This window comes from Lepidochelys kempii, chromosome 11, assembly GCF_965140285.1.
Source record: "Lepidochelys kempii isolate rLepKem1 chromosome 11, rLepKem1.hap1, whole genome shotgun sequence".
Taxonomy (NCBI): domain Eukaryota; kingdom Metazoa; phylum Chordata; order Testudines; family Cheloniidae; genus Lepidochelys; species Lepidochelys kempii.
In genome coordinates this window covers 78,542,689-78,549,177 of record NC_136390.1, presented here as the reverse complement: position 1 = coordinate 78,549,177, position 6,489 = coordinate 78,542,689, and the positions used below count along the sequence as shown (strand labels likewise).

At 51.5% G+C, this 6,489-nt stretch overlaps 1 long non-coding RNA gene across 1 annotated transcript; it reads right to left on the bottom strand.

Moving 5' to 3' along the window:
• Positions 1-1,760: 1,760 nt before the first annotated feature.
• LOC140895346 (uncharacterized) lies at positions 1,761-5,531 on the bottom strand. The gene is made up of 3 exons (XR_012154176.1): positions 5,356-5,531; positions 4,874-4,967; positions 1,761-2,383 (listed from the first exon to the last, which is right to left on the bottom strand). It is a non-coding gene; the product is annotated as an uncharacterized LOC140895346 (long non-coding RNA).
• Positions 5,532-6,489: the final 958 nt, after the last annotated feature.

The window sequence follows — 6,489 nt, the reverse complement described above, 5'->3', positions numbered from 1 at the left end:
TGTGAGAGCCCTCACTCCTGGGCTGGTCACACACAACCTCTGGCATGTCAGCTGCTCCTTGGATTGTGCAACAGAATGACACTAGCCAATATCTCCGGTCCCAGACACAACCCAAGGAACCTCACTCTTATAGTGTCCAGTTATGCCCGCTGGACGCTGCAAGCTTAGATGAGTTCATCAGTTTAACAAAGAAATTGATATGTACCAGGCTTGTTATCCCAAGGGGAGACTCTGACATGCTTCAAACCAAACGCACTGCTTCAGGTAGAATAAACAAACAGATTTATTAACTAAATTGCTGCCAGAGCCCCAGTGCCGGAGCCCTGGGGTAGCGGCGACGGGGCTGGGGTGGTGATGTAAAGGGCCCAGGGTGGTAGCGGCGGCCAAGCCCTGGGCCCTTTAAATCATCCCCGGAGCCCCGTCGCCGCTTCCCCAGGGCTCCGGCAGGCTCCGGGGACGATTTAAAGGGCCCAGGGCGGTAGCGGCGGCCGGAGCCCCATCCCCGGAGCCCTGTGGCTGGAGCCCTGGGGAAGCGGCAGTGGGGCTCCGGGGACGATTTAAAGGGCCCAGGGCTCCGGCCGCCGCTACCGCCCAGGGCCCTTTAAACCGCTGCCAGAGCCCTCGGCTGCCACTGTTACCCCGGGGAGGGGGAAGGAGGCACTTGCCGGTACAGGGTGGGCCGGGGCTGGCTCTGACCTCCCCCAGCCCCGCCCCTTCCACCCGAGGCCCCGCCCCTTCCGGGGTTCAGAGCCGGCCCCAGCCCAGCCCCGTACCGGTAAGTCCCTAGACTTACTTTCACCCCTGCCCACACCTGCCATGATGAGGTGTGAACTGCTTCTCTGCTCTTGGAGAGTTTTTGCCTGGGCTTATTTTAAGCCATGAGGATACATTTTCAGCCTCATAACTATATACATAAAATTATAACCAGTAATGTTACTGTAACAATTACAATAACATCACTATAACAATAATGCTCAGTGTATCATGAGCCTTCTGAAGACACCCAACATGACAAACTTTGCATTGCAGACCACACAATCATTTTATAAAGATGAACATGGGGGTGTAGGGTGTTCCCCCAAGTTACAGAGTGTCACACCCGTATTAGGGTCTTTAGTCACCCTGGACTGGAATCAAACTTTAGGCTCTCTGGGGACTGGAATTAACAACAGCTCAGGATAGACGCGTTCTCAACTCCCCAACACCTCTTCAGTTCTGGGAAATATAGATGGAGGAAGACGTATGGTCAACTTTCCCAAACACCTGTGCAGCAGCTGGAGTAAGACAGCCTGGTGGGGTGCAGGTAGGATTTTATGGCGGTGAGAAATTGTTGCAGACACCCTCATTGGGGTTGTGACGTACCTGGGTACAATCCAGACTACTGAGTAGCTGTGTCACCCCTGCCCTCACAATGCCCTGCTGCCGTAGCCTCTAGCCTGGGCTGTTCACAAACAGCCACCAGCATGACAGTCACTCCCAGCTATGTCTGCCTGTGCAGCCAGCCAGCCAGCCACCCCTTGGCTCTTACCAGCCTGCAGGGTGACCTCAACACACCCCCAGTCTTAGATTTCCCCCTAGAAATGTATGCCCTGCACCGCCCGGCCCTCTCCAGGACAATACAAGTCCATTATTGCTTTAATAGAAATAATATGCACATAACCAGCCACCCCAAATGGGATTTCCCAGACACTTCAAATTAAACACAGTGGGTTAGATAAAACAATAAAACAAGTTTATTAACTACAAAGAGACAGATTTTAAGTGGGTACAAGTAAAGAGGCATAAAAGTCTGAAATGGTTCCTCACCAGTTGGTGCATCCTTTGTTTTCCTTCCTGTTTGATGACTCTGTTTACTGCTTAAATGCAAATTAAGCAGAGCACACATTCCTTTGTTAGAGACAGGCCTGTCTGCCAACCTCAGTTTGGAACATGTGTTAAGAACACCATACAGTGGAATCTCATAACTTCACATACAATGTTGCCACTCACTTTATCAGGACAATAATGACCAGCAAATTATGCGTTTTCAAATGATACCTCACAAAGCATACCTTGTACAAAGATTTTTACAATAATGTGTGGGGTGTTGACACAGAGATACGTTCTGCCACAGGGGTCTTCTGCTTCTTTGTGAGCCAGAATTAACAGCAGGGGGGCAGGAAGCATGCTCAACCCTGTCTCCCCTCTTCAGCACCAGAATCAAAGGCTAGCATGCTATCACCTGTCTTGGCAGTTATCTCTCTAGCCAGTCCCTACAGCCTATTTAAGTCAGTGGGCAGAAGCAGGGCCCAAGTATAACTGTGTCTTGGTATCCAGGTGTTCCAAGAGGGTCTCAGATCTGTGTCCTTGAACCAGTAGTGAGCGTCTATAATCTACAGTACCACTGAAAATTAAATCATATACTTTAAAAAAAAACAATTCTCCTGCGTAACACTAAAAATATTTTAACTGCAGTTGCTAACAAGAAAGAAATTCCGCTGGATTGATGAGCAGTGTCCTGTTCACAAAATAATTCTACAGGACAATTTTGCAGCTGCGGTATGAAACCAAAGGTTTCTAAGTGAAGTGAGATGCACAAATTGCTTTCTCAAGCTTTTCTGACTTTCTCATTCCCCAATGACCCCCAGAATCACGCAATCCTACACTTCACTGCACCAATTGTAACCGTTCACTGATGTGTTCCCAATTCAATAGTTAAAATACAGCCATGGTTCTCAAACAGGGGTACATGTATCCTTGGGGTTACACAGAGGTCTTCCAGGGGGTACATCAAATCATATAGACATTTGCCTCATTTTACAACAGGCTACAGAAAAAGAACCAGCAAAGTCAGTACAAACTCAAATTTCATACAGAGAATGACTTGTTTCTATTGCTCTATATACTATACACTGACATGTAAGTACAATGTTTATATTCCAGTCCATTTATTTCATAATTACATGGTAACAGTGAGAAAGGAAGCCATTCGTCAGTAACAGTATGCTGTGACACTTTTCTATTGTTAAAAGAACAGGAGGACTTGTGGCACCTTAGAGACTCACCCATTTATTTGAGCATGAGCTTTCGTGAGCTACAGCTCACTTCATCGGATGCATCTGCTGTAGCTCAGGAAAGCTCATGCTCAAATAAATGGGTTCGTCTCTAAGGTGCCACAAGTCCTCCTGTTCTTTTTGCGAATACAGACTAACACGGCTGCTACTCTGAAACTTTTCTATTGTTATGTCTGATTTTGTAAGCAAGCAGTTTTTAAATGAGGTGAAACTTGGGGGGGTACACAAGCAAATCAGACTCCTGAAAGGAGTTAAGTAGTCTGGAAAGGCTGAGAGCCACTGAAGTAAGGAGTAAAACCAAACTGACTTCTTTAAGGTGCAAGCCTGCAGGGCGGGTACAGATCATTTAAGCTAGTGGAGGACTATGAATGACACAAGTGATAAAATTAAAGACTGTATTTAATATAAAATAGTTAGCTAAGCAAACAGGCATTACAACATAACCACCCACTGCATCATGGGACAGTTCTTGGGGTACCCAGGACTGAAGGTCACCTTGGTACCCACCCCCTCCCTCTAGAGAGGGGGAGCCTTGCCTGTGGTGGTTGGGGATTCACTTCCTAACACTGCCAGCCCGTGAGCCACTCAAGCCCTCTCCTCTGGGCTATGCCAGCCCTGTCATCACCTTGCAGGTTAACAAGAGGTGCACCCCAGTCCCCAAGGCCCTTTCACTCATTCCCCTGTGATATCCAGCCCCTGACACCGGCTACTCACAGAAATCCCAGATCCTCTACCCCAAAGGAGCAGCATACCCCAGTTTACCTGTTTTATCTTAAACCACCGCTCCTGTGTACCACACAGCACTTGTAACACACCAAGAGAAGGTTTATTTAAGAAAGAACAGAGAGTCAACTAAGAGAGGAGAGCTAGAAACAAATGGTTACAGTACAAAAGAAAATCTGAAAACGCCAACTAGGCCCTACACAGAGTTACCTTTCCTATCCCATAAAGTAGGTTTACCCAAGAAGTTCAGGCTGTTCCAGAGCTGGCTGGCTACACGGAACCAGGACCCAAAATGTCATTAAACTCCCCCTACTCCACAAGATGTTTCCTCAGCAAATGGATCCACAGGGCCTCTCCCCACTTTGGGTTATGCTGAACCAGTCTTCAGTCGCTATTCAGAGACAGCTCCATTCCCTGTCTGTTCTAATGTTCCTTTTCACCCCAAGTGGTTTCAGTCGTTTGCAGTTGCCTCATAGCTTCCATTGATAGCCTTGGGATGGAGCAAAGCTACACAGGTAAGCCTTGCATTACACCACCGGCTAACAAGGGAGGGGAGACAACAAGGGCTTGAATGGCCCATCACCGAGACACATTATCCCCTGGTGACTAACTTTTACTCCATAAAGCATACTTCCAACAGAGTTACATTATTCCTACATCCGATGAAGTGAGCTGTAGCTCACGAAAGCTTATGCTCAAATAAATTGGTTAGTCTCTAAGGTGCCACAAGTCCTCCTTTTCTTTTTGCGAATACAGACTAACACGGCTGCTACTCTGAAACCTGACATTATTCCTTAAATATCACCCATGCATACATCTCACAATGATTCTGACTCTTGAGAAGTGATGAGCTTTCTGCAGACACCTTACATGTTACCTTGTATAGACAAATACCCTGCAGGACATGTGTCCAGTGTAATGAGTTTGTCAGGTCTGAGACAAGAGTTATTTCCACAGAACAGCGGATCCTTTAGCCCAGTGGGTTCCCGAACAGGAGGACAGCAGGGAAATGTGGATCTTCCAGGCTCTCCTTTGCAGTCCCCACAGGGTTCAAACAGAAATCCCCTCATCCCCTGGCCTCTCCCCATCCTGCTCACCTCCGAGACGTGTTGCAGCTGGTCCGTGTTGGGGTTGCTGCCAGCAGGCTCCTCAGCGTTCTATCCAGAGTCTCAGCTAGGCATGAGGCAGAGCCTGAGCGGAGAGAGAGCCTTGGGTCAGGGGCATGGGTGCTAAGGGGAGCCCCAATGAGACCCCAAACACACAGCCCAGCCTCTCCTGTTCAGATCCCTCCGCGGGCAGCTGGCCAGAGTTCATGGCAGGATGACAGCTGGCCCCTCCTCAGGCCTTGACCTTAGCGGTTCTCTGCCAAGGGCCTGGCACACAGCAGGGTGGCAGAGCCAAGCAGCTGTGGATGGGAGCTGGGCTTGTGGCCAGGCTCCAGGCTCCAAAGCACAGAACGTGGAAGGAAGAAAGGGGCCCCCATGGAGGGTAAAGGAATCTCTGATGGAGGAAGGGCCCCTCCCTGCCCCTCTGTTAACTTCCTGCCCCACACTGTCCCTGGTCGGTTCCCATCTCTCACCTCCTCAGCAGCTCCAGCGAGCAGAGGGAGCAGGGCCCAGAAGCTGCTCCTGGCACGGAGGAGTAGGACGAGGAGCAACCTGGATGGGAGGGTCCTTATCCATGCCTATGGCGAACACGCTGTGCATGGTGGCCCACAGGAGGTGAGATTCCAGCTCTGGATCCAGGGCTGGCTGCAGGTTGCTGCCAGGAGAGAGGCTGGTATTAGACCTTCCAGTGAGGGGCTGGGACTGGCACTAATGCACGCATGAAACCGTGAGGAACTAGGCACCAGGCAGCGGGACTGGAAACTGAGGCACCAAGCAGGGGAGTGACGCAGCCGGGGTCAACAGCCAGTCAGTGGCAGGGCTGGAATAGAGCCGGTTCCCCTGCCCTCCCCACTGGGCCCTGCTGCCCCTTCAGTGAGGCCCCTCCAGTGGTCCCCTCCCCAAGGCCATCGCATCAGAGCAGTGAAATCCCCAGCCCAGTCAGGAGACAGGGTATGCACCATCCTGCCCCCCACCAAAGGAGGGAACAGCCACAGCTGGGCAGTGCAGTGACTCCCATCTCTGGGCCGCAGCCGCACCGGGGCTGGGGGAGCCGAGCGGGAGGTCCCACTACCTGAGGTTGCACAGGGTGACCTGGGAGCTGGAGAGGACAGAGCTGGACCCAGAGTACAGGGGCAGTTCCTCAGGCAGCTCCTTTCCCCACAAAGAGTGTGTGAAATTCAGGCCCCACGGACCCCAGGTGCTTCCCAGAGAGGAGGCTGCCCAGTGCCCAGACACAGCCAGCAGGATCCCCCCCAGCACAGCTGGGCCCTGTCCTCCCAATCCTTCCTTCCCCTCCAACTTACCCCCTCGTCTCCCCTCCAGTGCTCCCCAGCCCCCCACCCATCTCTCCACCTCCAGCCTCAGTGGCCCTCCAGTGGCCCCACAATTCCCCACCTGTTTGTTCCCTATCACGCCCAGAACTTCCCCTTCTCTGCTGCCAAGACCTCAGCCCCAGGAATCCCTGCTCCCTGCTTCCCCCTTCACCCCACTGATCTCTCCCCCAGCCCTGGGGAGGTCCCGTCTCATCCCAGGTCTCCCACCCTCCCGCTATGTCCCACTCACTGTGCAACCTTCTTCCACGCCGCTTTACAGCTGGACATCTCCAG